Source organism: Rhamphochromis longiceps, linkage group LG12 (genome assembly GCF_057381845.1).
Source record: "Rhamphochromis longiceps isolate RC_006_pf linkage group LG12, R_longiceps_female_GT1.1, whole genome shotgun sequence".
NCBI classification, from domain to species: Eukaryota; Metazoa; Chordata; class Actinopteri; order Cichliformes; family Cichlidae; genus Rhamphochromis; species Rhamphochromis longiceps.
This window is the reverse complement of record NC_140568.1, coordinates 46,696,385-46,723,595: the sequence shown is the minus strand read 5'-3', so window position 1 is coordinate 46,723,595 and position 27,211 is coordinate 46,696,385. Positions and strand designations below refer to the sequence as shown.

General features: G+C 50.2%; 34 non-coding genes across 34 annotated transcripts; all 34 read right to left on the bottom strand.

The window, feature by feature from the left end:
- Positions 1-482: 482 nt before the first annotated feature.
- On the bottom strand, positions 483-564 carry trnas-gcu (transfer RNA serine (anticodon GCU)). Its single transcript has one exon. It is a non-coding gene; the product is annotated as a tRNA-Ser (tRNA).
- A 1,436-nt stretch (positions 565-2,000) lies between these two features.
- trnaa-agc (transfer RNA alanine (anticodon AGC)) lies at positions 2,001-2,073 on the bottom strand. Its single transcript has one exon. It is a non-coding gene; the product is annotated as a tRNA-Ala (tRNA).
- Positions 2,074-2,599: 526 nt separating this feature from the next.
- On the bottom strand, positions 2,600-2,681 carry trnas-gcu (transfer RNA serine (anticodon GCU)). Its single transcript has one exon. It is a non-coding gene; the product is annotated as a tRNA-Ser (tRNA).
- A 1,436-nt stretch (positions 2,682-4,117) lies between these two features.
- Positions 4,118-4,190, bottom strand: trnaa-agc (transfer RNA alanine (anticodon AGC)). The gene has a single exon. It is a non-coding gene; the product is annotated as a tRNA-Ala (tRNA).
- Positions 4,191-4,716: 526 nt separating this feature from the next.
- trnas-gcu (transfer RNA serine (anticodon GCU)) lies at positions 4,717-4,798 on the bottom strand. Its single transcript has one exon. It is a non-coding gene; the product is annotated as a tRNA-Ser (tRNA).
- Positions 4,799-5,480: 682 nt separating this feature from the next.
- trnaa-ugc (transfer RNA alanine (anticodon UGC)) lies at positions 5,481-5,553 on the bottom strand. The gene has a single exon. It is a non-coding gene; the product is annotated as a tRNA-Ala (tRNA).
- Positions 5,554-6,234: 681 nt separating this feature from the next.
- On the bottom strand, positions 6,235-6,307 carry trnaa-agc (transfer RNA alanine (anticodon AGC)). The gene has a single exon. It is a non-coding gene; the product is annotated as a tRNA-Ala (tRNA).
- Positions 6,308-6,833: 526 nt separating this feature from the next.
- On the bottom strand, positions 6,834-6,915 carry trnas-gcu (transfer RNA serine (anticodon GCU)). The gene has a single exon. It is a non-coding gene; the product is annotated as a tRNA-Ser (tRNA).
- Positions 6,916-7,597: 682 nt separating this feature from the next.
- On the bottom strand, positions 7,598-7,670 carry trnaa-ugc (transfer RNA alanine (anticodon UGC)). Its single transcript has one exon. It is a non-coding gene; the product is annotated as a tRNA-Ala (tRNA).
- A 681-nt stretch (positions 7,671-8,351) lies between these two features.
- trnaa-agc (transfer RNA alanine (anticodon AGC)) lies at positions 8,352-8,424 on the bottom strand. The gene has a single exon. It is a non-coding gene; the product is annotated as a tRNA-Ala (tRNA).
- Positions 8,425-8,950: 526 nt separating this feature from the next.
- trnas-gcu (transfer RNA serine (anticodon GCU)) lies at positions 8,951-9,032 on the bottom strand. Its single transcript has one exon. It is a non-coding gene; the product is annotated as a tRNA-Ser (tRNA).
- A 682-nt stretch (positions 9,033-9,714) lies between these two features.
- On the bottom strand, positions 9,715-9,787 carry trnaa-ugc (transfer RNA alanine (anticodon UGC)). The gene has a single exon. It is a non-coding gene; the product is annotated as a tRNA-Ala (tRNA).
- A 681-nt stretch (positions 9,788-10,468) lies between these two features.
- Positions 10,469-10,541, bottom strand: trnaa-agc (transfer RNA alanine (anticodon AGC)). Its single transcript has one exon. It is a non-coding gene; the product is annotated as a tRNA-Ala (tRNA).
- Positions 10,542-11,067: 526 nt separating this feature from the next.
- Positions 11,068-11,149, bottom strand: trnas-gcu (transfer RNA serine (anticodon GCU)). The gene has a single exon. It is a non-coding gene; the product is annotated as a tRNA-Ser (tRNA).
- Positions 11,150-11,831: 682 nt separating this feature from the next.
- On the bottom strand, positions 11,832-11,904 carry trnaa-ugc (transfer RNA alanine (anticodon UGC)). The gene has a single exon. It is a non-coding gene; the product is annotated as a tRNA-Ala (tRNA).
- A 681-nt stretch (positions 11,905-12,585) lies between these two features.
- trnaa-agc (transfer RNA alanine (anticodon AGC)) lies at positions 12,586-12,658 on the bottom strand. Its single transcript has one exon. It is a non-coding gene; the product is annotated as a tRNA-Ala (tRNA).
- Positions 12,659-13,184: 526 nt separating this feature from the next.
- Positions 13,185-13,266, bottom strand: trnas-gcu (transfer RNA serine (anticodon GCU)). Its single transcript has one exon. It is a non-coding gene; the product is annotated as a tRNA-Ser (tRNA).
- A 682-nt stretch (positions 13,267-13,948) lies between these two features.
- On the bottom strand, positions 13,949-14,021 carry trnaa-ugc (transfer RNA alanine (anticodon UGC)). The gene has a single exon. It is a non-coding gene; the product is annotated as a tRNA-Ala (tRNA).
- Positions 14,022-14,702: 681 nt separating this feature from the next.
- Positions 14,703-14,775, bottom strand: trnaa-agc (transfer RNA alanine (anticodon AGC)). Its single transcript has one exon. It is a non-coding gene; the product is annotated as a tRNA-Ala (tRNA).
- Positions 14,776-15,301: 526 nt separating this feature from the next.
- On the bottom strand, positions 15,302-15,383 carry trnas-gcu (transfer RNA serine (anticodon GCU)). The gene has a single exon. It is a non-coding gene; the product is annotated as a tRNA-Ser (tRNA).
- Positions 15,384-16,819: 1,436 nt separating this feature from the next.
- Positions 16,820-16,892, bottom strand: trnaa-agc (transfer RNA alanine (anticodon AGC)). Its single transcript has one exon. It is a non-coding gene; the product is annotated as a tRNA-Ala (tRNA).
- A 526-nt stretch (positions 16,893-17,418) lies between these two features.
- On the bottom strand, positions 17,419-17,500 carry trnas-gcu (transfer RNA serine (anticodon GCU)). Its single transcript has one exon. It is a non-coding gene; the product is annotated as a tRNA-Ser (tRNA).
- A 682-nt stretch (positions 17,501-18,182) lies between these two features.
- trnaa-ugc (transfer RNA alanine (anticodon UGC)) lies at positions 18,183-18,255 on the bottom strand. Its single transcript has one exon. It is a non-coding gene; the product is annotated as a tRNA-Ala (tRNA).
- Positions 18,256-18,936: 681 nt separating this feature from the next.
- On the bottom strand, positions 18,937-19,009 carry trnaa-agc (transfer RNA alanine (anticodon AGC)). Its single transcript has one exon. It is a non-coding gene; the product is annotated as a tRNA-Ala (tRNA).
- A 526-nt stretch (positions 19,010-19,535) lies between these two features.
- Positions 19,536-19,617, bottom strand: trnas-gcu (transfer RNA serine (anticodon GCU)). Its single transcript has one exon. It is a non-coding gene; the product is annotated as a tRNA-Ser (tRNA).
- A 682-nt stretch (positions 19,618-20,299) lies between these two features.
- Positions 20,300-20,372, bottom strand: trnaa-ugc (transfer RNA alanine (anticodon UGC)). The gene has a single exon. It is a non-coding gene; the product is annotated as a tRNA-Ala (tRNA).
- A 681-nt stretch (positions 20,373-21,053) lies between these two features.
- On the bottom strand, positions 21,054-21,126 carry trnaa-agc (transfer RNA alanine (anticodon AGC)). The gene has a single exon. It is a non-coding gene; the product is annotated as a tRNA-Ala (tRNA).
- A 526-nt stretch (positions 21,127-21,652) lies between these two features.
- On the bottom strand, positions 21,653-21,734 carry trnas-gcu (transfer RNA serine (anticodon GCU)). The gene has a single exon. It is a non-coding gene; the product is annotated as a tRNA-Ser (tRNA).
- Positions 21,735-23,170: 1,436 nt separating this feature from the next.
- Positions 23,171-23,243, bottom strand: trnaa-agc (transfer RNA alanine (anticodon AGC)). Its single transcript has one exon. It is a non-coding gene; the product is annotated as a tRNA-Ala (tRNA).
- A 526-nt stretch (positions 23,244-23,769) lies between these two features.
- trnas-gcu (transfer RNA serine (anticodon GCU)) lies at positions 23,770-23,851 on the bottom strand. Its single transcript has one exon. It is a non-coding gene; the product is annotated as a tRNA-Ser (tRNA).
- A 682-nt stretch (positions 23,852-24,533) lies between these two features.
- On the bottom strand, positions 24,534-24,606 carry trnaa-ugc (transfer RNA alanine (anticodon UGC)). Its single transcript has one exon. It is a non-coding gene; the product is annotated as a tRNA-Ala (tRNA).
- A 681-nt stretch (positions 24,607-25,287) lies between these two features.
- Positions 25,288-25,360, bottom strand: trnaa-agc (transfer RNA alanine (anticodon AGC)). The gene has a single exon. It is a non-coding gene; the product is annotated as a tRNA-Ala (tRNA).
- A 526-nt stretch (positions 25,361-25,886) lies between these two features.
- Positions 25,887-25,968, bottom strand: trnas-gcu (transfer RNA serine (anticodon GCU)). Its single transcript has one exon. It is a non-coding gene; the product is annotated as a tRNA-Ser (tRNA).
- A 682-nt stretch (positions 25,969-26,650) lies between these two features.
- Positions 26,651-26,723, bottom strand: trnaa-ugc (transfer RNA alanine (anticodon UGC)). Its single transcript has one exon. It is a non-coding gene; the product is annotated as a tRNA-Ala (tRNA).
- Positions 26,724-27,211: the final 488 nt, after the last annotated feature.

Genomic DNA, 27,211 nt, shown 5'->3' with positions numbered 1-27,211 from the left:
TTGTTGTATGATCAAAATAGGGAAGGGGCACAAATCCTGAAATCTGCAAAGCGCCCAGGAGGTGGCTGAGAGACTAAGGCGGCTCGCTGACAATCCACTGTCATGCTAACGTGACTGAATGCCATCAGCCTTAGAGACAGACTGAGGAGACTGGACATCCAAGGGACTGTGGACTAGAGCCACTGCTAATTCACATTGAATGAAGCCAACTGAGGGAGGTGCTTCTAATCAATATGCTTACCGACCTCCTCCCCTTGGTTTTCAGTGTAGGGCAAGTGGGCCATTAGGAATGTTGCTATTCTGGAAGCAGAACGTCTTTCTACTACTGTATTAGCAGACCATTGTCTTTAACATGACCTGTGCAACAAGACCACATGGTGAACTAAAGTGAATACTGAGCCAAAGAAGAGCATTGCATCATGCCTGCTTTGGCAGCCAATCTTACACTGACAAGATGCATCAACATAAGCAGAAAGAGCTCTCGACGAGGATGGGATTCGAACCCACGCGTGCACAGCACAATGGATTAGCAGTCCATCGCCTTAACCTCTCGGCCACCTCATCTGCCGCACACCGCTCTTTGCCAGTAGCATTGGGAATTGACGAGGGATAATGTGTGAGCTGATCGCTGGTGTATGGACGCAGGGAGATTGACTCCAGATCCCCGACGAGGGGCTGCGTAACACTTTGGTAGAAGCCTGGAGTGATGCTGGCTTCTTCTTTGAGCCTGTTCTTCTTGGGGGTTGCCAGAGTGGATCGTCTGCCTCCATCTCACCCTGCCCCTAGCATTCTCCTCTGTCACACCAACCCTCTGCATGTCCTACTTGGCTACGTCTATGAACGTTGTCTTTGGTCTTTCTCTTATTCTCCTGCCCAGCCGCTCCGTATTTAACACCCTTTTCCCAGTATATCTTATATCCCTCCTCTGCACATGTGCAAATCACCTCAGCCTTGCTGGCCTAACGTCGTCTGCAAACGGCTCAACCCCAGCTGTCCCTCGCACGTGGTCATTTCACATCTGTTCCATCCTGGACACTCCCAAGCAAAAGCTTATCATCTTCAACTCTGCAGACTCCATCTGTGCCACACATCAGAGCAGCTCTCACTACCATCTTCTAAAGCTTGCCTTTCGCACTTGCTGCTATCCTTGTGTGACAAATCACCCCTGAATTTGTTCTCCACCCACACCCAATGGATTGGCTACACGCATGGCTTTGGGTCTCCTCGCGGATGTCCAAAAGTGTCCTGGAGAACGCGGGTATCGATCCCGCTGCCTCTCACATGCAAAGCGAGCGCTCTACCATTTGAGCTAATTCCCCATTGAGGGTTGAGCGCTGCAGCTTCATCGTGCCATACGGAGCCTCAGCTCAGGTGGAACTAATCACAACACCCCCCTTTCAATGTTTTCTGGGCTTGTCAACTACAACAAGACCCTTTGGTGCAATCGTAACTCACACGAGACATTTCCGAGCGATTCAAGTCTGGGCCCTACGCAGTACGCCAGGAGAGTGTCACTGGAAGCCCCTTTCAGCTGCTTCTGGAGAAAAGAGATGTCAGACTGGGCCGGGGGACTCTTTGCTGCCATCGGCCAGTATTGTGAGGGTAAGAGGGGAGACAATCACTTCATATGGTCAAAGATTGATGAGGTTTGAAGCCAGCGTTAACATGGTAGTACCTGAAAGGTAGTGAGCGGAGAAGTGCAAATAAACCTGGGGTGTACAACATCAGGCCTCGAGGGCCGGTGTCCTGCAGGTTTTAGGTATAACCCTGGGTCAACACACCTGAATCAAATGATTAGTTCATTACCAGGCCTCTGGAGAACTTCAAGAAATGTTGAGGAGGTAATTTAGCCATTTGAATCCCCTATGATGGATCAAGAATACATCTGAAACCTGCAGGACACCGGCCCTCGAGGCCTGGAGTTCGACACCTGTGAAATAAAGATTTGCCAAAGGAAGCCACATGCATTCAATTGGGACACTGACTAGCAAAGTGTCAAATGGAGAATGCGGGCGTCGATCCCGCTACCTCTCGCATGCTAAGCGAGCGCTCTACCATTTGAGCTAACTCCCCTGTGCCACATGTCTTACTTATTACAGGCTACACTTTGTCCATACTTGTTGTATGATCAAAATAGGGAAGGGGCACAAATCCTGAAATCTGCAAAGCGCCCAGGAGGTGGCTGAGAGACTAAGGCGGCTCGCTGACAATCCACTGTCATGCTAACGTGACTGAATGCCATCAGCCTTAGAGACAGACTGAGGAGACTGGACATCCAAGGGACTGTGGACTAGAGCCACTGCTAATTCACATTGAATGAAGCCAACTGAGGGAGGTGCTTCTAATCAATATGCTTACCGACCTCCTCCCCTTGGTTTTCAGTGTAGGGCAAGTTGGCCATTAGGAATGTTGCTATTCTGGAAGCAGAACGTCTTTCTACTACTGTATTAGCAGACCATTGTCTTTAACATGACCTGTGCAACAAGACCACATGGTGAACTAAAGTGAATACTGAGCCAAAGAAGAGCATTGCATCATGCCTGCTTTGGCAGCCAATCTTACACTGACAAGATGCATCAACATAAGCAGAAAGAGCTCTCGACGAGGATGGGATTCGAACCCACGCGTGCACAGCACAATGGATTAGCAGTCCATCGCCTTAACCTCTCGGCCACCTCATCTGCCGCACACCGCTCTTTGCCAGTAGCATTGGGAATTGACGAGGGATAATGTGTGAGCTGATCGCTGGTGTATGGACGCAGGGAGATTGACTCCAGATCCCCGACGAGGGGCTGCGTAACACTTTGGTAGAAGCCTGGAGTGATGCTGGCTTCTTCTTTGAGCCTGTTCTTCTTGGGGGTTGCCAGAGTGGATCGTCTGCCTCCATCTCACCCTGCCCCTAGCATTCTCCTCTGTCACACCAACCCTCTGCATGTCCTACTTGGCTACGTCTATGAACGTTGTCTTTGGTCTTTCTCTTATTCTCCTGCCCAGCCGCTCCGTATTTAACACCCTTTTCCCAGTATATCTTATATCCCTCCTCTGCACATGTGCAAATCACCTCAGCCTTGCTGGCCTAACGTCGTCTGCAAACGGCTCAACCCCAGCTGTCCCTCGCACGTGGTCATTTCACATCTGTTCCATCCTGGACACTCCCAAGCAAAAGCTTATCATCTTCAACTCTGCAGACTCCATCTGTGCCACACATCAGAGCAGCTCTCACTACCATCTTCTAAAGCTTGCCTTTCGCACTTGCTGCTATCCTTGTGTGACAAATCACCCCTGAATTTGTTCTCCACCCACACCCAATGGATTGGCTACACGCATGGCTTTGGGTCTCCTCGCGGATGTCCAAAAGTGTCCTGGAGAACGCGGGTATCGATCCCGCTGCCTCTCACATGCAAAGCGAGCGCTCTACCATTTGAGCTAATTCCCCATTGAGGGTTGAGCGCTGCAGCTTCATCGTGCCATACGGAGCCTCAGCTCAGGTGGAACTAATCACAACACCCCCCTTTCAATGTTTTCTGGGCTTGTCAACTACAACAAGACCCTTTGGTGCAATCGTAACTCACACGAGACATTTCCGAGCGATTCAAGTCTGGGCCCTACGCAGTACGCCAGGAGAGTGTCACTGGAAGCCCCTTTCAGCTGCTTCTGGAGAAAAGAGATGTCAGACTGGGCCGGGGGACTCTTTGCTGCCATCGGCCAGTATTGTGAGGGTAAGAGGGGAGACAATCACTTCATATGGTCAAAGATTGATGAGGTTTGAAGCCAGCGTTAACATGGTAGTACCTGAAAGGTAGTGAGCGGAGAAGTGCAAATAAACCTGGGGTGTACAACATCAGGCCTCGAGGGCCGGTGTCCTGCAGGTTTTAGGTATAACCCTGGGTCAACACACCTGAATCAAATGATTAGTTCATTACCAGGCCTCTGGAGAACTTCAAGAAATGTTGAGGAGGTAATTTAGCCATTTGAATCCCCTATGATGGATCAAGAATACATCTGAAACCTGCAGGACACCGGCCCTCGAGGCCTGGAGTTCGACACCTGTGAAATAAAGATTTGCCAAAGGAAGCCACATGCATTCAATTGGGACACTGACTAGCAAAGTGTCAAATGGAGAATGCGGGCGTCGATCCCGCTACCTCTCGCATGCTAAGCGAGCGCTCTACCATTTGAGCTAACTCCCCTGTGCCACATGTCTTACTTATTACAGGCTACACTTTGTCCATACTTGTTGTATGATCAAAATAGGGAAGGGGCACAAATCCTGAAATCTGCAAAGCGCCCAGGAGGTGGCTGAGAGACTAAGGCGGCTCGCTGACAATCCACTGTCATGCTAACGTGACTGAATGCCATCAGCCTTAGAGACAGACTGAGGAGACTGGACATCCAAGGGACTGTGGACTAGAGCCACTGCTAATTCACATTGAATGAAGCCAACTGAGGGAGGTGCTTCTAATCAATATGCTTACCGACCTCCTCCCCTTGGTTTTCAGTGTAGGGCAAGTTGGCCATTAGGAATGTTGCTATTCTGGAAGCAGAACGTCTTTCTACTACTGTATTAGCAGACCATTGTCTTTAACATGACCTGTGCAACAAGACCACATGGTGAACTAAAGTGAATACTGAGCCAAAGAAGAGCATTGCATCATGCCTGCTTTGGCAGCCAATCTTACACTGACAAGATGCATCAACATAAGCAGAAAGAGCTCTCGACGAGGATGGGATTCGAACCCACGCGTGCACAGCACAATGGATTAGCAGTCCATCGCCTTAACCTCTCGGCCACCTCATCTGCCGCACACCGCTCTTTGCCAGTAGCATTGGGAATTGACGAGGGATAATGTGTGAGCTGATCGCTGGTGTATGGACGCAGGGAGATTGACTCCAGATCCCCGACGAGGGGCTGCGTAACACTTTGGTAGAAGCCTGGAGTGATGCTGGCTTCTTCTTTGAGCCTGTTCTTCTTGGGGGTTGCCAGAGTGGATCGTCTGCCTCCATCTCACCCTGCCCCTAGCATTCTCCTCTGTCACACCAACCCTCTGCATGTCCTACTTGGCTACGTCTATGAACGTTGTCTTTGGTCTTTCTCTTATTCTCCTGCCCAGCCGCTCCGTATTTAACACCCTTTTCCCAGTATATCTTATATCCCTCCTCTGCACATGTGCAAATCACCTCAGCCTTGCTGGCCTAACGTCGTCTGCAAACGGCTCAACCCCAGCTGTCCCTCGCACGTGGTCATTTCACATCTGTTCCATCCTGGACACTCCCAAGCAAAAGCTTATCATCTTCAACTCTGCAGACTCCATCTGTGCCACACATCAGAGCAGCTCTCACTACCATCTTCTAAAGCTTGCCTTTCGCACTTGCTGCTATCCTTGTGTGACAAATCACCCCTGAATTTGTTCTCCACCCACACCCAATGGATTGGCTACACGCATGGCTTTGGGTCTCCTCGCGGATGTCCAAAAGTGTCCTGGAGAATGCGGGTATCGATCCCGCTGCCTCTCACATGCAAAGCGAGCGCTCTACCATTTGAGCTAATTCCCCATTGAGGGTTGAGCGCTGCAGCTTCATCGTGCCATACGGAGCCTCAGCTCAGGTGGAACTAATCACAACACCCCCCTTTCAATGTTTTCTGGGCTTGTCAACTACAACAAGACCCTTTGGTGCAATCGTAACTCACACGAGACATTTCCGAGCGATTCAAGTCTGGGCCCTACGCAGTACGCCAGGAGAGTGTCACTGGAAGCCCCTTTCAGCTGCTTCTGGAGAAAAGAGATGTCAGACTGGGCCGGGGGACTCTTTGCTGCCATCGGCCAGTATTGTGAGGGTAAGAGGGGAGACAATCACTTCATATGGTCAAAGATTGATGAGGTTTGAAGCCAGCGTTAACATGGTAGTACCTGAAAGGTAGTGAGCGGAGAAGTGCAAATAAACCTGGGGTGTACAACATCAGGCCTCGAGGGCCGGTGTCCTGCAGGTTTTAGGTATAACCCTGGGTCAACACACCTGAATCAAATGATTAGTTCATTACCAGGCCTCTGGAGAACTTCAAGAAATGTTGAGGAGGTAATTTAGCCATTTGAATCCCCTATGATGGATCAAGAATACATCTGAAACCTGCAGGACACCGGCCCTCGAGGCCTGGAGTTCGACACCTGTGAAATAAAGATTTGCCAAAGGAAGCCACATGCATTCAATTGGGACACTGACTAGCAAAGTGTCAAATGGAGAATGCGGGCGTCGATCCCGCTACCTCTCGCATGCTAAGCGAGCGCTCTACCATTTGAGCTAACTCCCCTGTGCCACATGTCTTACTTATTACAGGCTACACTTTGTCCATACTTGTTGTATGATCAAAATAGGGAAGGGGCACAAATCCTGAAATCTGCAAAGCGCCCAGGAGGTGGCTGAGAGACTAAGGCGGCTCGCTGACAATCCACTGTCATGCTAACGTGACTGAATGCCATCAGCCTTAGAGACAGACTGAGGAGACTGGACATCCAAGGGACTGTGGACTAGAGCCACTGCTAATTCACATTGAATGAAGCCAACTGAGGGAGGTGCTTCTAATCAATATGCTTACCGACCTCCTCCCCTTGGTTTTCAGTGTAGGGCAAGTTGGCCATTAGGAATGTTGCTATTCTGGAAGCAGAACGTCTTTCTACTACTGTATTAGCAGACCATTGTCTTTAACATGACCTGTGCAACAAGACCACATGGTGAACTAAAGTGAATACTGAGCCAAAGAAGAGCATTGCATCATGCCTGCTTTGGCAGCCAATCTTACACTGACAAGATGCATCAACATAAGCAGAAAGAGCTCTCGACGAGGATGGGATTCGAACCCACGCGTGCACAGCACAATGGATTAGCAGTCCATCGCCTTAACCTCTCGGCCACCTCATCTGCCGCACACCGCTCTTTGCCAGTAGCATTGGGAATTGACGAGGGATAATGTGTGAGCTGATCGCTGGTGTATGGACGCAGGGAGATTGACTCCAGATCCCCGACGAGGGGCTGCGTAACACTTTGGTAGAAGCCTGGAGTGATGCTGGCTTCTTCTTTGAGCCTGTTCTTCTTGGGGGTTGCCAGAGTGGATCGTCTGCCTCCATCTCACCCTGCCCCTAGCATTCTCCTCTGTCACACCAACCCTCTGCATGTCCTACTTGGCTACGTCTATGAACGTTGTCTTTGGTCTTTCTCTTATTCTCCTGCCCAGCCGCTCCGTATTTAACACCCTTTTCCCAGTATATCTTATATCCCTCCTCTGCACATGTGCAAATCACCTCAGCCTTGCTGGCCTAACGTCGTCTGCAAACGGCTCAACCCCAGCTGTCCCTCGCACGTGGTCATTTCACATCTGTTCCATCCTGGACACTCCCAAGCAAAAGCTTATCATCTTCAACTCTGCAGACTCCATCTGTGCCACACATCAGAGCAGCTCTCACTACCATCTTCTAAAGCTTGCCTTTCGCACTTGCTGCTATCCTTGTGTGACAAATCACCCCTGAATTTGTTCTCCACCCACACCCAATGGATTGGCTACACGCATGGCTTTGGGTCTCCTCGCGGATGTCCAAAAGTGTCCTGGAGAATGCGGGTATCGATCCCGCTGCCTCTCACATGCAAAGCGAGCGCTCTACCATTTGAGCTAATTCCCCATTGAGGGTTGAGCGCTGCAGCTTCATCGTGCCATACGGAGCCTCAGCTCAGGTGGAACTAATCACAACACCCCCCTTTCAATGTTTTCTGGGCATGTCAACTACAACAAGACCCTTTGGTGCAATCGTAACTCACACGAGACATTTCCGAGCGATTCAAGTCTGGGCCCTACGCAGTACGCCAGGAGAGTGTCACTGGAAGCCCCTTTCAGCTGCTTCTGGAGAAAAGAGATGTCAGACTGGGCCGGGGGACTCTTTGCTGCCATCGGCCAGTATTGTGAGGGTAAGAGGGGAGACAATCACTTCATATGGTCAAAGATTGATGAGGTTTGAAGCCAGCGTTAACATGGTAGTACCTGAAAGGTAGTGAGCGGAGAAGTGCAAATAAACCTGGGGTGTACAACATCAGGCCTCGAGGGCCGGTGTCCTGCAGGTTTTAGGTATAACCCTGGGTCAACACACCTGAATCAAATGATTAGTTCATTACCAGGCCTCTGGAGAACTTCAAGAAATGTTGAGGAGGTAATTTAGCCATTTGAATCCCCTATGATGGATCAAGAATACATCTGAAACCTGCAGGACACCGGCCCTCGAGGCCTGGAGTTCGACACCTGTGAAATAAAGATTTGCCAAAGGAAGCCACATGCATTCAATTGGGACACTGACTAGCAAAGTGTCAAATGGAGAATGCGGGCGTCGATCCCGCTACCTCTCGCATGCTAAGCGAGCGCTCTACCATTTGAGCTAACTCCCCTGTGCCACATGTCTTACTTATTACAGGCTACACTTTGTCCATACTTGTTGTATGATCAAAATAGCGAAGGGGCACAAATCCTGAAATCTGCAAAGCGCCCAGGAGGTGGCTGAGAGACTAAGGCGGCTCGCTGACAATCCACTGTCATGCTAACGTGACTGAATGCCATCAGCCTTAGAGACAGACTGAGGAGACTGGACATCCAAGGGACTGTGGACTAGAGCCACTGCTAATTCACATTGAATGAAGCCAACTGAGGGAGGTGCTTCTAATCAATATGCTTACCGACCTCCTCCCCTTGGTTTTCAGTGTAGGGCAAGTTGGCCATTAGGAATGTTGCTATTCTGGAAGCAGAACGTCTTTCTACTACTGTATTAGCAGACCATTGTCTTTAACATGACCTGTGCAACAAGACCACATGGTGAACTAAAGTGAATACTGAGCCAAAGAAGAGCATTGCATCATGCCTGCTTTGGCAGCCAATCTTACACTGACAAGATGCATCAACATAAGCAGAAAGAGCTCTCGACGAGGATGGGATTCAAACCCACGCGTGCACAGCACAATGGATTAGCAGTCCATCGCCTTAACCTCTCGGCCACCTCATCTGCCGCACACCGCTCTTTGCCAGTAGCATTGGGAATTGACGAGGGATAATGTGTGAGCTGATCGCTGGTGTATGGACGCAGGGAGATTGACTCCAGATCCCCGACGAGGGGCTGCGTAACACTTTGGTAGAAGCCTGGAGTGATGCTGGCTTCTTCTTTGAGCCTGTTCTTCTTGGGGGTTGCCAGAGTGGATCGTCTGCCTCCATCTCACCCTGCCCCTAGCATTCTCCTCTGTCACACCAACCCTCTGCATGTCCTACTTGGCTACGTCTATGAACGTTGTCTTTGGTCTTTCTCTTATTCTCCTGCCCAGCCGCTCCGTATTTAACACCCTTTTCCCAGTATATCTTATATCCCTCCTCTGCACATGTGCAAATCACCTCAGCCTTGCTGGCCTAACGTCGTCTGCAAACGGCTCAACCCCAGCTGTCCCTCGCACGTGGTCATTTCACATCTGTTCCATCCTGGACACTCCCAAGCAAAAGCTTATCATCTTCAACTCTGCAGACTCCATCTGTGCCACACATCAGAGCAGCTCTCACTACCATCTTCTAAAGCTTGCCTTTCGCACTTGCTGCTATCCTTGTGTGACAAATCACCCCTGAATTTGTTCTCCACCCACACCCAATGGATTGGCTACACGCATGGCTTTGGGTCTCCTCGCGGATGTCCAAAAGTGTCCTGGAGAATGCGGGTATCGATCCCGCTGCCTCTCACATGCAAAGCGAGCGCTCTACCATTTGAGCTAATTCCCCATTGAGGGTTGAGCGCTGCAGCTTCATCGTGCCATACGGAGCCTCAGCTCAGGTGGAACTAATCACAACACCCCCCTTTCAATGTTTTCTGGGCATGTCAACTACAACAAGACCCTTTGGTGCAATCGTAACTCACACGAGACATTTCCGAGCGATTCAAGTCTGGGCCCTACGCAGTACGCCAGGAGAGTGTCACTGGAAGCCCCTTTCAGCTGCTTCTGGAGAAAAGAGATGTCAGACTGGGCCGGGGGACTCTTTGCTGCCATCGGCCAGTATTGTGAGGGTAAGAGGGGAGACAATCACTTCATATGGTCAAAGATTGATGAGGTTTGAAGCCAGCGTTAACATGGTAGTACCTGAAAGGTAGTGAGCGGAGAAGTGCAAATAAACCTGGGGTGTACAACATCAGGCCTCGAGGGCCGGTGTCCTGCAGGTTTTAGGTATAACCCTGGGTCAACACACCTGAATCAAATGATTAGTTCATTACCAGGCCTCTGGAGAACTTCAAGAAATGTTGAGGAGGTAATTTAGCCATTTGAATCCCCTATGATGGATCAAGAATACATCTGAAACCTGCAGGACACCGGCCCTCGAGGCCTGGAGTTCGACACCTGTGAAATAAAGATTTGCCAAAGGAAGCCACATGCATTCAATTGGGACACTGACTAGCAAAGTGTCAAATGGAGAATGCGGGCGTCGATCCCGCTACCTCTCGCATGCTAAGCGAGCGCTCTACCATTTGAGCTAACTCCCCTGTGCCACATGTCTTACTTATTACAGGCTACACTTTGTCCATACTTGTTGTATGATCAAAATAGGGAAGGGGCACAAATCCTGAAATCTGCAAAGCGCCCAGGAGGTGGCTGAGAGACTAAGGCGGCTCGCTGACAATCCACTGTCATGCTAACGTGACTGAATGCCATCAGCCTTAGAGACAGACTGAGGAGACTGGACATCCAAGGGACTGTGGACTAGAGCCACTGCTAATTCACATTGAATGAAGCCAACTGAGGGAGGTGCTTCTAATCAATATGCTTACCGACCTCCTCCCCTTGGTTTTCAGTGTAGGGCAAGTTGGCCATTAGGAATGTTGCTATTCTGGAAGCAGAACGTCTTTCTACTACTGTATTAGCAGACCATTGTCTTTAACATGACCTGTGCAACAAGACCACATGGTGAACTAAAGTGAATACTGAGCCAAAGAAGAGCATTGCATCATGCCTGCTTTGGCAGCCAATCTTACACTGACAAGATGCATCAACATAAGCAGAAAGAGCTCTCGACGAGGATGGGATTCGAACCCACGCGTGCACAGCACAATGGATTAGCAGTCCATCGCCTTAACCTCTCGGCCACCTCATCTGCCGCACACCGCTCTTTGCCAGTAGCATTGGGAATTGACGAGGGATAATGTGTGAGCTGATCGCTGGTGTATGGACGCAGGGAGATTGACTCCAGATCCCCGACGAGGGGCTGCGTAACACTTTGGTAGAAGCCTGGAGTGATGCTGGCTTCTTCTTTGAGCCTGTTCTTCTTGGGGGTTGCCAGAGTGGATCGTCTGCCTCCATCTCACCCTGCCCCTAGCATTCTCCTCTGTCACACCAACCCTCTGCATGTCCTACTTGGCTACGTCTATGAACGTTGTCTTTGGTCTTTCTCTTATTCTCCTGCCCAGCCGCTCCGTATTTAACACCCTTTTCCCAGTATATCTTATATCCCTCCTCTGCACATGTGCAAATCACCTCAGCCTTGCTGGCCTAACGTCGTCTGCAAACGGCTCAACCCCAGCTGTCCCTCGCACGTGGTCATTTCACATCTGTTCCATCCTGGACACTCCCAAGCAAAAGCTTATCATCTTCAACTCTGCAGACTCCATCTGTGCCACACATCAGAGCAGCTCTCACTACCATCTTCTAAAGCTTGCCTTTCGCACTTGCTGCTATCCTTGTGTGACAAATCACCCCTGAATTTGTTCTCCACCCACACCCAATGGATTGGCTACACGCATGGCTTTGGGTCTCCTCGCGGATGTCCAAAAGTGTCCTGGAGAATGCGGGTATCGATCCCGCTGCCTCTCACATGCAAAGCGAGCGCTCTACCATTTGAGCTAATTCCCCATTGAGGGTTGAGCGCTGCAGCTTCATCGTGCCATACGGAGCCTCAGCTCAGGTGGAACTAATCACAACACCCCCCTTTCAATGTTTTCTGGGCATGTCAACTACAACAAGACCCTTTGGTGCAATCGTAACTCACACGAGACATTTCCGAGCGATTCAAGTCTGGGCCCTACGCAGTACGCCAGGAGAGTGTCACTGGAAGCCCCTTTCAGCTGCTTCTGGAGAAAAGAGATGTCAGACTGGGCCGGGGGACTCTTTGCTGCCATCGGCCAGTATTGTGAGGGTAAGAGGGGAGACAATCACTTCATATGGTCAAAGATTGATGAGGTTTGAAGCCAGCGTTAACATGGTAGTACCTGAAAGGTAGTGAGCGGAGAAGTGCAAATAAACCTGGGGTGTACAACATCAGGCCTCGAGGGCCGGTGTCCTGCAGGTTTTAGGTATAACCCTGGGTCAACACACCTGAATCAAATGATTAGTTCATTACCAGGCCTCTGGAGAACTTCAAGAAATGTTGAGGAGGTAATTTAGCCATTTGAATCCCCTATGATGGATCAAGAATACATCTGAAACCTGCAGGACACCGGCCCTCGAGGCCTGGAGTTCGACACCTGTGAAATAAAGATTTGCCAAAGGAAGCCACATGCATTCAATTGGGACACTGACTAGCAAAGTGTCAAATGGAGAATGCGGGCGTCGATCCCGCTACCTCTCGCATGCTAAGCGAGCGCTCTACCATTTGAGCTAACTCCCCTGTGCCACATGTCTTACTTATTACAGGCTACACTTTGTCCATACTTGTTGTATGATCAAAATAGGGAAGGGGCACAAATCCTGAAATCTGCAAAGCGCCCAGGAGGTGGCTGAGAGACTAAGGCGGCTCGCTGACAATCCACTGTCATGCTAACGTGACTGAATGCCATCAGCCTTAGAGACAGACTGAGGAGACTGGACATCCAAGGGACTGTGGACTAGAGCCACTGCTAATTCACATTGAATGAAGCCAACTGAGGGAGGTGCTTCTAATCAATATGCTTACCGACCTCCTCCCCTTGGTTTTCAGTGTAGGGCAAGTTGGCCATTAGGAATGTTGCTATTCTGGAAGCAGAACGTCTTTCTACTACTGTATTAGCAGACCATTGTCTTTAACATGACCTGTGCAACAAGACCACATGGTGAACTAAAGTGAATACTGAGCCAAAGAAGAGCATTGCATCATGCCTGCTTTGGCAGCCAATCTTACACTGACAAGATGCATCAACATAAGCAGAAAGAGCTCTCGACGAGGATGGGATTCGAACCCACGCGTGCACAGCACAATGGATTAGCAGTCCATCGCCTTAACCTCTCGGCCACCTCATCTGCCGCACACCGCTCTTTGCCAGTAGCATTGGGAATTGACGAGGGATAATGTGTGAGCTGATCGCTGGTGTATGGACGCAGGGAGATTGACTCCAGATCCCCGACGAGGGGCTGCGTAACACTTTGGTAGAAGCCTGGAGTGATGCTGGCTTCTTCTTTGAGCCTGTTCTTCTTGGGGGTTGCCAGAGTGGATCGTCTGCCTCCATCTCACCCTGCCCCTAGCATTCTCCTCTGTCACACCAACCCTCTGCATGTCCTACTTGGCTACGTCTATGAACGTTGTCTTTGGTCTTTCTCTTATTCTCCTGCCCAGCCGCTCCGTATTTAACACCCTTTTCCCAGTATATCTTATATCCCTCCTCTGCACATGTGCAAATCACCTCAGCCTTGCTGGCCTAACGTCGTCTGCAAACGGCTCAACCCCAGCTGTCCCTCGCACGTGGTCATTTCACATCTGTTCCATCCTGGACACTCCCAAGCAAAAGCTTATCATCTTCAACTCTGCAGACTCCATCTGTGCCACACATCAGAGCAGCTCTCACTACCATCTTCTAAAGCTTGCCTTTCGCACTTGCTGCTATCCTTGTGTGACAAATCACCCCTGAATTTGTTCTCCACCCACACCCAATGGATTGGCTACACGCATGGCTTTGGGTCTCCTCGCGGATGTCCAAAAGTGTCCTGGAGAATGCGGGTATCGATCCCGCTGCCTCTCACATGCAAAGCGAGCGCTCTACCATTTGAGCTAATTCCCCATTGAGGGTTGAGCGCTGCAGCTTCATCGTGCCATACGGAGCCTCAGCTCAGGTGGAACTAATCACAACACCCCCCTTTCAATGTTTTCTGGGCATGTCAACTACAACAAGACCCTTTGGTGCAATCGTAACTCACACGAGACATTTCCGAGCGATTCAAGTCTGGGCCCTACGCAGTACGCCAGGAGAGTGTCACTGGAAGCCCCTTTCAGCTGCTTCTGGAGAAAAGAGATGTCAGACTGGGCCGGGGGACTCTTTGCTGCCATCGGCCAGTATTGTGAGGGTAAGAGGGGAGACAATCACTTCATATGGTCAAAGATTGATGAGGTTTGAAGCCAGCGTTAACATGGTAGTACCTGAAAGGTAGTGAGCGGAGAAGTGCAAATAAACCTGGGGTGTACAACATCAGGCCTCGAGGGCCGGTGTCCTGCAGGTTTTAGGTATAACCCTGGGTCAACACACCTGAATCAAATGATTAGTTCATTACCAGGCCTCTGGAGAACTTCAAGAAATGTTGAGGAGGTAATTTAGCCATTTGAATCCCCTATGATGGATCAAGAATACATCTGAAACCTGCAGGACACCGGCCCTCGAGGCCTGGAGTTCGACACCTGTGAAATAAAGATTTGCCAAAGGAAGCCACATGCATTCAATTGGGACACTGACTAGCAAAGTGTCAAATGGAGAATGCGGGCGTCGATCCCGCTACCTCTCGCATGCTAAGCGAGCGCTCTACCATTTGAGCTAACTCCCCTGTGCCACATGTCTTACTTATTACAGGCTACACTTTGTCCATACTTGTTGTATGATCAAAATAGGGAAGGGGCACAAATCCTGAAATCTGCAAAGCGCCCAGGAGGTGGCTGAGAGACTAAGGCGGCTCGCTGACAATCCACTGTCATGCTAACGTGACTGAATGCCATCAGCCTTAGAGACAGACTGAGGAGACTGGACATCCAAGGGACTGTGGACTAGAGCCACTGCTAATTCACATTGAATGAAGCCAACTGAGGGAGGTGCTTCTAATCAATATGCTTACCGACCTCCTCCCCTTGGTTTTCAGTGTAGGGCAAGTTGGCCATTAGGAATGTTGCTATTCTGGAAGCAGAACGTCTTTCTACTACTGTATTAGCAGACCATTGTCTTTAACATGACCTGTGCAACAAGACCACATGGTGAACTAAAGTGAATACTGAGCCAAAGAAGAGCATTGCATCATGCCTGCTTTGGCAGCCAATCTTACACTGACAAGATGCATCAACATAAGCAGAAAGAGCTCTCGACGAGGATGGGATTCGAACCCACGCGTGCACAGCACAATGGATTAGCAGTCCATCGCCTTAACCTCTCGGCCACCTCATCTGCCGCACACCGCTCTTTGCCAGTAGCATTGGGAATTGACGAGGGATAATGTGTGAGCTGATCGCTGGTGTATGGACGCAGGGAGATTGACTCCAGATCCCCGACGAGGGGCTGCGTAACACTTTGGTAGAAGCCTGGAGTGATGCTGGCTTCTTCTTTGAGCCTGTTCTTCTTGGGGGTTGCCAGAGTGGATCGTCTGCCTCCATCTCACCCTGCCCCTAGCATTCTCCTCTGTCACACCAACCCTCTGCATGTCCTACTTGGCTACGTCTATGAACGTTGTCTTTGGTCTTTCTCTTATTCTCCTGCCCAGCCGCTCCGTATTTAACACCCTTTTCCCAGTATATCTTATATCCCTCCTCTGCACATGTGCAAATCACCTCAGCCTTGCTGGCCTAACGTCGTCTGCAAACGGCTCAACCCCAGCTGTCCCTCGCACGTGGTCATTTCACATCTGTTCCATCCTGGACACTCCCAAGCAAAAGCTTATCATCTTCAACTCTGCAGACTCCATCTGTGCCACACATCAGAGCAGCTCTCACTACCATCTTCTAAAGCTTGCCTTTCGCACTTGCTGCTATCCTTGTGTGACAAATCACCCCTGAATTTGTTCTCCACCCACACCCAATGGATTGGCTACACGCATGGCTTTGGGTCTCCTCGCGGATGTCCAAAAGTGTCCTGGAGAACGCGGGTATCGATCCCGCTGCCTCTCACATGCAAAGCGAGCGCTCTACCATTTGAGCTAATTCCCCATTGAGGGTTGAGCGCTGCAGCTTCATCGTGCCATACGGAGCCTCAGCTCAGGTGGAACTAATCACAACACCCCCCTTTCAATGTTTTCTGGGCTTGTCAACTACAACAAGACCCTTTGGTGCAATCGTAACTCACACGAGACATTTCCGAGCGATTCAAGTCTGGGCCCTACGCAGTACGCCAGGAGAGTGTCACTGGAAGCCCCTTTCAGCTGCTTCTGGAGAAAAGAGATGTCAGACTGGGCCGGGGGACTCTTTGCTGCCATCGGCCAGTATTGTGAGGGTAAGAGGGGAGACAATCACTTCATATGGTCAAAGATTGATGAGGTTTGAAGCCAGCGTTAACATGGTAGTACCTGAAAGGTAGTGAGCGGAGAAGTGCAAATAAACCTGGGGTGTACAACATCAGGCCTCGAGGGCCGGTGTCCTGCAGGTTTTAGGTATAACCCTGGGTCAACACACCTGAATCAAATGATTAGTTCATTACCAGGCCTCTGGAGAACTTCAAGAAATGTTGAGGAGGTAATTTAGCCATTTGAATCCCCTATGATGGATCAAGAATACATCTGAAACCTGCAGGACACCGGCCCTCGAGGCCTGGAGTTCGACACCTGTGAAATAAAGATTTGCCAAAGGAAGCCACATGCATTCAATTGGGACACTGACTAGCAAAGTGTCAAATGGAGAATGCGGGCGTCGATCCCGCTACCTCTCGCATGCTAAGCGAGCGCTCTACCATTTGAGCTAACTCCCCTGTGCCACATGTCTTACTTATTACAGGCTACACTTTGTCCATACTTGTTGTATGATCAAAATAGGGAAGGGGCACAAATCCTGAAATCTGCAAAGCGCCCAGGAGGTGGCTGAGACACTAAGGCGGCTCGCTGACAATCCACTGTCATGCTAACGTGACTGAATGCCATCAGCCTTAGAGACAGACTGAGGAGACTGGACATCCAAGGGACTGTGGACTAGAGCCACTGCTAATTCACATTGAATGAAGCCAACTGAGGGAGGTGCTTCTAATCAATATGCTTACCGACCTCCTCCCCTTGGTTTTCAGTGTAGGGCAAGTTGGCCATTAGGAATGTTGCTATTCTGGAAGCAGAACGTCTTTCTACTACTGTATTAGCAGACCATTGTCTTTAACATGACCTGTGCAACAAGACCACATGGTGAACTAAAGTGAATACTGAGCCAAAGAAGAGCATTGCATCATGCCTGCTTTGGCAGCCAATCTTACACTGACAAGATGCATCAACATAAGCAGAAAGAGCTCTCGACGAGGATGGGATTCGAACCCACGCGTGCACAGCACAATGGATTAGCAGTCCATCGCCTTAACCTCTCGGCCACCTCATCTGCCGCACACCGCTCTTTGCCAGTAGCATTGGGAATTGACGAGGGATAATGTGTGAGCTGATCGCTGGTGTATGGACGCAGGGAGATTGACTCCAGATCCCCGACGAGGGGCTGCGTAACACTTTGGTAGAAGCCTGGAGTGATGCTGGCTTCTTCTTTGAGCCTGTTCTTCTTGGGGGTTGCCAGAGTGGATCGTCTGCCTCCATCTCACCCTGCCCCTAGCATTCTCCTCTGTCACACCAACCCTCTGCATGTCCTACTTGGCTACGTCTATGAACGTTGTCTTTGGTCTTTCTCTTATTCTCCTGCCCAGCCGCTCCGTATTTAACACCCTTTTCCCAGTATATCTTATATCCCTCCTCTGCACATGTGCAAATCACCTCAGCCTTGCTGGCCTAACGTCGTCTGCAAACGGCTCAACCCCAGCTGTCCCTCGCACGTGGTCATTTCACATCTGTTCCATCCTGGACACTCCCAAGCAAAAGCTTATCATCTTCAACTCTGCAGACTCCATCTGTGCCACACATCAGAGCAGCTCTCACTACCATCTTCTAAAGCTTGCCTTTCGCACTTGCTGCTATCCTTGTGTGACAAATCACCCCTGAATTTGTTCTCCACCCACACCCAATGGATTGGCTACACGCATGGCTTTGGGTCTCCTCGCGGATGTCCAAAAGTGTCCTGGAGAATGCGGGTATCGATCCCGCTGCCTCTCACATGCAAAGCGAGCGCTCTACCATTTGAGCTAATTCCCCATTGAGGGTTGAGCGCTGCAGCTTCATCGTGCCATACGGAGCCTCAGCTCAGGTGGAACTAATCACAACACCCCCCTTTCAATGTTTTCTGGGCATGTCAACTACAACAAGACCCTTTGGTGCAATCGTAACTCACACGAGACATTTCCGAGCGATTCAAGTCTGGGCCCTACGCAGTACGCCAGGAGAGTGTCACTGGAAGCCCCTTTCAGCTGCTTCTGGAGAAAAGAGATGTCAGACTGGGCCGGGGGACTCTTTGCTGCCATCGGCCAGTATTGTGAGGGTAAGAGGGGAGACAATCACTTCATATGGTCAAAGATTGATGAGGTTTGAAGCCAGCGTTAACATGGTAGTACCTGAAAGGTAGTGAGCGGAGAAGTGCAAATAAACCTGGGGTGTACAACATCAGGCCTCGAGGGCCGGTGTCCTGCAGGTTTTAGGTATAACCCTGGGTCAACACACCTGAATCAAATGATTAGTTCATTACCAGGCCTCTGGAGAACTTCAAGAAATGTTGAGGAGGTAATTTAGCCATTTGAATCCCCTATGATGGATCAAGAATACATCTGAAACCTGCAGGACACCGGCCCTCGAGGCCTGGAGTTCGACACCTGTGAAATAAAGATTTGCCAAAGGAAGCCACATGCATTCAATTGGGACACTGACTAGCAAAGTGTCAAATGGAGAATGCGGGCGTCGATCCCGCTACCTCTCGCATGCTAAGCGAGCGCTCTACCATTTGAGCTAACTCCCCTGTGCCACATGTCTTACTTATTACAGGCTACACTTTGTCCATACTTGTTGTATGATCAAAATAGGGAAGGGGCACAAATCCTGAAATCTGCAAAGCGCCCAGGAGGTGGCTGAGAGACTAAGGCGGCTCGCTGACAATCCACTGTCATGCTAACGTGACTGAATGCCATCAGCCTTAGAGACAGACTGAGGAGACTGGACATCCAAGGGACTGTGGACTAGAGCCACTGCTAATTCACATTGAATGAAGCCAACTGAGGGAGGTGCTTCTAATCAATATGCTTACCGACCTCCTCCCCTTGGTTTTCAGTGTAGGGCAAGTTGGCCATTAGGAATGTTGCTATTCTGGAAGCAGAACGTCTTTCTACTACTGTATTAGCAGACCATTGTCTTTAACATGACCTGTGCAACAAGACCACATGGTGAACTAAAGTGAATACTGAGCCAAAGAAGAGCATTGCATCATGCCTGCTTTGGCAGCCAATCTTACACTGACAAGATGCATCAACATAAGCAGAAAGAGCTCTCGACGAGGATGGGATTCGAACCCACGCGTGCACAGCACAATGGATTAGCAGTCCATCGCCTTAACCTCTCGGCCACCTCATCTGCCGCACACCGCTCTTTGCCAGTAGCATTGGGAATTGACGAGGGATAATGTGTGAGCTGATCGCTGGTGTATGGACGCAGGGAGATTGACTCCAGATCCCCGACGAGGGGCTGCGTAACACTTTGGTAGAAGCCTGGAGTGATGCTGGCTTCTTCTTTGAGCCTGTTCTTCTTGGGGGTTGCCAGAGTGGATCGTCTGCCTCCATCTCACCCTGCCCCTAGCATTCTCCTCTGTCACACCAACCCTCTGCATGTCCTACTTGGCTACGTCTATGAACGTTGTCTTTGGTCTTTCTCTTATTCTCCTGCCCAGCCGCTCCGTATTTAACACCCTTTTCCCAGTATATCTTATATCCCTCCTCTGCACATGTGCAAATCACCTCAGCCTTGCTGGCCTAACGTCGTCTGCAAACGGCTCAACCCCAGCTGTCCCTCGCACGTGGTCATTTCACATCTGTTCCATCCTGGACACTCCCAAGCAAAAGCTTATCATCTTCAACTCTGCAGACTCCATCTGTGCCACACATCAGAGCAGCTCTCACTACCATCTTCTAAAGCTTGCCTTTCGCACTTGCTGCTATCCTTGTGTGACAAATCACCCCTGAATTTGTTCTCCACCCACACCCAATGGATTGGCTACACGCATGGCTTTGGGTCTCCTCGCGGATGTCCAAAAGTGTCCTGGAGAATGCGGGTATCGATCCCGCTGCCTCTCACATGCAAAGCGAGCGCTCTACCATTTGAGCTAATTCCCCATTGAGGGTTGAGCGCTGCAGCTTCATCGTGCCATACGGAGCCTCAGCTCAGGTGGAACTAATCACAACACCCCCCTTTCAATGTTTTCTGGGCATGTCAACTACAACAAGACCCTTTGGTGCAATCGTAACTCACACGAGACATTTCCGAGCGATTCAAGTCTGGGCCCTACGCAGTACGCCAGGAGAGTGTCACTGGAAGCCCCTTTCAGCTGCTTCTGGAGAAAAGAGATGTCAGACTGGGCCGGGGGACTCTTTGCTGCCATCGGCCAGTATTGTGAGGGTAAGAGGGGAGACAATCACTTCATATGGTCAAAGATTGATGAGGTTTGAAGCCAGCGTTAACATGGTAGTACCTGAAAGGTAGTGAGCGGAGAAGTGCAAATAAACCTGGGGTGTACAACATCAGGCCTCGAGGGCCGGTGTCCTGCAGGTTTTAGGTATAACCCTGGGTCAACACACCTGAATCAAATGATTAGTTCATTACCAGGCCTCTGGAGAACTTCAAGAAATGTTGAGGAGGTAATTTAGCCATTTGAATCCCCTATGATGGATCAAGAATACATCTGAAACCTGCAGGACACCGGCCCTCGAGGCCTGGAGTTCGACACCTGTGAAATAAAGATTTGCCAAAGGAAGCCACATGCATTCAATTGGGACACTGACTAGCAAAGTGTCAAATGGAGAATGCGGGCGTCGATCCCGCTACCTCTCGCATGCTAAGCGAGCGCTCTACCATTTGAGCTAACTCCCCTGTACCACATGTCTTACTTATTACAGGCTACACTTTGTCCATACTTGTTGTATGATCAAAATAGGGAAGGGGCACAAATCCTGAAATCTGCAAAGCGCCCAGGAGGTGGCTGAGAGACTAAGGCGGCTCGCTGACAATCCACTGTCATGCTAACGTGACTGAATGCCATCAGCCTTAGAGACAGACTGAGGAGACTGGACATCCAAGGGACTGTGGACTAGAGCCACTGCTAATTCACATTGAATGAAGCCAACTGAGGGAGGTGCTTCTAATCAATATGCTTACCGACCTCCTCCCCTTGGTTTTCAGTGTAGGGCAAGTTGGCCATTAGGAATGTTGCTATTCTGGAAGCAGAACGTCTTTCTACTACTGTATTAGCAGACCATTGTCTTTAACATGACCTGTGCAACAAGACCACATGGTGAACTAAAGTGAATACTGAGCCAAAGAAGAGCATTGCATCATGCCTGCTTTGGCAGCCAATCTTACACTGACAAGATGCATCAACATAAGCAGAAAGAGCTCTCGACGAGGATGGGATTCGAACCCACGCGTGCACAGCACAATGGATTAGCAGTCCATCGCCTTAACCTCTCGGCCACCTCATCTGCCGCACACCGCTCTTTGCCAGTAGCATTGGGAATTGACGAGGGATAATGTGTGAGCTGATCGCTGGTGTATGGACGCAGGGAGATTGACTCCAGATCCCCGACGAGGGGCTGCGTAACACTTTGGTAGAAGCCTGGAGTGATGCTGGCTTCTTCTTTGAGCCTGTTCTTCTTGGGGGTTGCCAGAGTGGATCGTCTGCCTCCATCTCACCCTGCCCCTAGCATTCTCCTCTGTCACACCAACCCTCTGCATGTCCTACTTGGCTACGTCTATGAACGTTGTCTTTGGTCTTTCTCTTATTCTCCTGCCCAGCCGCTCCGTATTTAACACCCTTTTCCCAGTATATCTTATATCCCTCCTCTGCACATGTGCAAATCACCTCAGCCTTGCTGGCCTAACGTCGTCTGCAAACGGCTCAACCCCAGCTGTCCCTCGCACGTGGTCATTTCACATCTGTTCCATCCTGGACACTCCCAAGCAAAAGCTTATCATCTTCAACTCTGCAGACTCCATCTGTGCCACACATCAGAGCAGCTCTCACTACCATCTTCTAAAGCTTGCCTTTCGCACTTGCTGCTATCCTTGTGTGACAAATCACCCCTGAATTTGTTCTCCACCCACACCCAATGGATTGGCTACACGCATGGCTTTGGGTCTCCTCGCGGATGTCCAAAAGTGTCCTGGAGAACGCGGGTATCGATCCCGCTGCCTCTCACATGCAAAGCGAGCGCTCTACCATTTGAGCTAATTCCCCATTGAGGGTTGAGCGCTGCAGCTTCATCGTGCCATACGGAGCCTCAGCTCAGGTGGAACTAATCACAACACCCCCCTTTCAATGTTTTCTGGGCTTGTCAACTACAACAAGACCCTTTGGTGCAATCGTAACTCACACGAGACATTTCCGAGCGATTCAAGTCTGGGCCCTACGCAGTACGCCAGGAGAGTGTCACTGGAAGCCCCTTTCAGCTGCTTCTGGAGAAAAGAGATGTCAGACTGGGCCGGGGGACTCTTTGCTGCCATCGGCCAGTATTGTGAGGGTAAGAGGGGAGACAATCACTTCATATGGTCAAAGATTGATGAGGTTTGAAGCCAGCGTTAACATGGTAGTACCTGAAAGGTAGTGAGCGGAGAAGTGCAAATAAACCTGGGGTGTACAACATCAGGCCTCGAGGGCCGGTGTCCTGCAGGTTTTAGGTATAACCCTGGGTCAACACACCTGAATCAAATGATTAGTTCATTACCAGGCCTCTGGAGAACTTCAAGAAATGTTGAGGAGGTAATTTAGCCATTTGAATCCCCTATGATGGATCAAGAATACATCTGAAACCTGCAGGACACCGGCCCTCGAGGCCTGGAGTTCGACACCTGTGAAATAAAGATTTGCCAAAGGAAGCCACATGCATTCAATTGGGACACTGACTAGCAAAGTGTCAAATGGAGAATGCGGGCGTCGATCCCGCTACCTCTCGCATGCTAAGCGAGCGCTCTACCATTTGAGCTAACTCCCCTGTGCCACATGTCTTACTTATTACAGGCTACACTTTGTCCATACTTGTTGTATGATCAAAATAGGGAAGGGGCACAAATCCTGAAATCTGCAAAGCGCCCAGGAGGTGGCTGAGAGACTAAGGCGGCTCGCTGACAATCCACTGTCATGCTAACGTGACTGAATGCCATCAGCCTTAGAGACAGACTGAGGAGACTGGACATCCAAGGGACTGTGGACTAGAGCCACTGCTAATTCACATTGAATGAAGCCAACTGAGGGAGGTGCTTCTAATCAATATGCTTACCGACCTCCTCCCCTTGGTTTTCAGTGTAGGGCAAGTTGGCCATTAGGAATGTTGCTATTCTGGAAGCAGAACGTCTTTCTACTACTGTATTAGCAGACCATTGTCTTTAACATGACCTGTGCAACAAGACCACATGGTGAACTAAAGTGAATACTGAGCCAAAGAAGAGCATTGCATCATGCCTGCTTTGGCAGCCAATCTTACACTGACAAGATGCATCAACATAAGCAGAAAGAGCTCTCGACGAGGATGGGATTCGAACCCACGCGTGCACAGCACAATGGATTAGCAGTCCATCGCCTTAACCTCTCGGCCACCTCATCTGCCGCACACCGCTCTTTGCCAGTAGCATTGGGAATTGACGAGGGATAATGTGTGAGCTGATCGCTGGTGTATGGACGCAGGGAGATTGACTCCAGATCCCCGACGAGGGGCTGCGTAACACTTTGGTAGAAGCCTGGAGTGATGCTGGCTTCTTCTTTGAGCCTGTTCTTCTTGGGGGTTGCCAGAGTGGATCGTCTGCCTCCATCTCACCCTGCCCCTAGCATTCTCCTCTGTCACACCAACCCTCTGCATGTCCTACTTGGCTACGTCTATGAACGTTGTCTTTGGTCTTTCTCTTATTCTCCTGCCCAGCCGCTCCGTATTTAACACCCTTTTCCCAGTATATCTTATATCCCTCCTCTGCACATGTGCAAATCACCTCAGCCTTGCTGGCCTAACGTCGTCTGCAAACGGCTCAACCCCAGCTGTCCCTCGCACGTGGTCATTTCACATCTGTTCCATCCTGGACACTCCCAAGCAAAAGCTTATCATCTTCAACTCTGCAGACTCCATCTGTGCCACACATCAGAGCAGCTCTCACTACCATCTTCTAAAGCTTGCCTTTCGCACTTGCTGCTATCCTTGTGTGACAAATCACCCCTGAATTTGTTCTCCACCCACACCCAATGGATTGGCTACACGCATGGCTTTGGGTCTCCTCGCGGATGTCCAAAAGTGTCCTGGAGAATGCGGGTATCGATCCCGCTGCCTCTCACATGCAAAGCGAGCGCTCTACCATTTGAGCTAATTCCCCATTGAGGGTTGAGCGCTGCAGCTTCATCGTGCCATACGGAGCCTCAGCTCAGGTGGAACTAATCACAACACCCCCCTTTCAATGTTTTCTGGGCTTGTCAACTACAACAAGACCCTTTGGTGCAATCGTAACTCACACGAGACATTTCCGAGCGATTCAAGTCTGGGCCCTACGCAGTACGCCAGGAGAGTGTCACTGGAAGCCCCTTTCAGCTGCTTCTGGAGAAAAGAGATGTCAGACTGGGCCGGGGGACTCTTTGCTGCCATCGGCCAGTATTGTGAGGGTAAGAGGGGAGACAATCACTTCATATGGTCAAAGATTGATGAGGTTTGAAGCCAGCGTTAACATGGTAGTACCTGAAAGGTAGTGAGCGGAGAAGTGCAAATAAACCTGGGGTGTACAACATCAGGCCTCGAGGGCCGGTGTCCTGCAGGTTTTAGGTATAACCCTGGGTCAACACACCTGAATCAAATGATTAGTTCATTACCAGGCCTCTGGAGAACTTCAAGAAATGTTGAGGAGGTAATTTAGCCATTTGAATCCCCTATGATGGATCAAGAATACATCTGAAACCTGCAGGACACCGGCCCTCGAGGCCTGGAGTTCGACACCTGTGAAATAAAGATTTGCCAAAGGAAGCCACATGCATTCAATTGGGACACTGACTAGCAAAGTGTCAAATGGAGAATGCGGGCGTCGATCCCGCTACCTCTCGCATGCTAAGCGAGCGCTCTACCATTTGAGCTAACTCCCCTGTGCCACATGTCTTACTTATTACAGGCTACACTTTGTCCATACTTGTTGTATGATCAAAATAGGGAAGGGGCACAAATCCTGAAATCTGCAAAGCGCCCAGGAGGTGGCTGAGAGACTAAGGCGGCTCGCTGACAATCCACTGTCATGCTAACGTGACTGAATGCCATCAGCCTTAGAGACAGACTGAGGAGACTGGACATCCAAGGGACTGTGGACTAGAGCCACTGCTAATTCACATTGAATGAAGCCAACTGAGGGAGGTGCTTCTAATCAATATGCTTACCGACCTCCTCCCCTTGGTTTTCAGTGTAGGGCAAGTTGGCCATTAGGAATGTTGCTATTCTGGAAGCAGAACGTCTTTCTACTACTGTATTAGCAGACCATTGTCTTTAACATGACCTGTGCAACAAGACCACATGGTGAACTAAAGTGAATACTGAGCCAAAGAAGAGCATTGCATCATGCCTGCTTTGGCAGCCAATCTTACACTGACAAGATGCATCAACATAAGCAGAAAGAGCTCTCGACGAGGATGGGATTCGAACCCACGCGTGCACAGCACAATGGATTAGCAGTCCATCGCCTTAACCTCTCGGCCACCTCATCTGCCGCACACCGCTCTTTGCCAGTAGCATTGGGAATTGACGAGGGATAATGTGTGAGCTGATCGCTGGTGTATGGACGCAGGGAGATTGACTCCAGATCCCCGACGAGGGGCTGCGTAACACTTTGGTAGAAGCCTGGAGTGATGCTGGCTTCTTCTTTGAGCCTGTTCTTCTTGGGGGTTGCCAGAGTGGATCGTCTGCCTCCATCTCACCCTGCCCCTAGCATTCTCCTCTGTCACACCAACCCTCTGCATGTCCTACTTGGCTACGTCTATGAACGTTGTCTTTGGTCTTTCTCTTATTCTCCTGCCCAGCCGCTCCGTATTTAACACCCTTTTCCCAGTATATCTTATATCCCTCCTCTGCACATGTGCAAATCACCTCAGCCTTGCTGGCCTAACGTCGTCTGCAAACGGCTCAACCCCAGCTGTCCCTCGCACGTGGTCATTTCACATCTGTTCCATCCTGGACACTCCCAAGCAAAAGCTTATCATCTTCAACTCTGCAGACTCCATCTGTGCCACACATCAGAGCAGCTCTCACTACCATCTTCTAAAGCTTGCCTTTCGCACTTGCTGCTATCCTTGTGTGACAAATCACCCCTGAATTTGTTCTCCACCCACACCCAATGGATTGGCTACACGCATGGCTTTGGGTCTCCTCGCGGATGTCCAAAAGTGTCCTGGAGAATGCGGGTATCGATCCCGCTGCCTCTCACATGCAAAGCGAGCGCTCTACCATTTGAGCTAATTCCCCATTGAGGGTTGAGCGCTGCAGCTTCATCGTGCCATACGGAGCCTCAGCTCAGGTGGAACTAATCACAACACCCCCCTTTCAATGTTTTCTGGGCATGTCAACTACAACAAGACCCTTTGGTGCAATCGTAACTCACACGAGACATTTCCGAGCGATTCAAGTCTGGGCCCTACGCAGTACGCCAGGAGAGTGTCACTGGAAGCCCCTTTCAGCTGCTTCTGGAGAAAAGAGATGTCAGACTGGGCCGGGGGACTCTTTGCTGCCATCGGCCAGTATTGTGAGGGTAAGAGGGGAGACAATCACTTCATATGGTCAAAGATTGATGAGGTTTGAAGCCAGCGTTAACATGGTAGTACCTGAAAGGTAGTGAGCGGAGAAGTGCAAATAAACCTGGGGTGTACAACATCAGGCCTCGAGGGCCGGTGTCCTGCAGGTTTTAGGTATAACCCTGGGTCAACACACCTGAATCAAATGATTAGTTCATTACC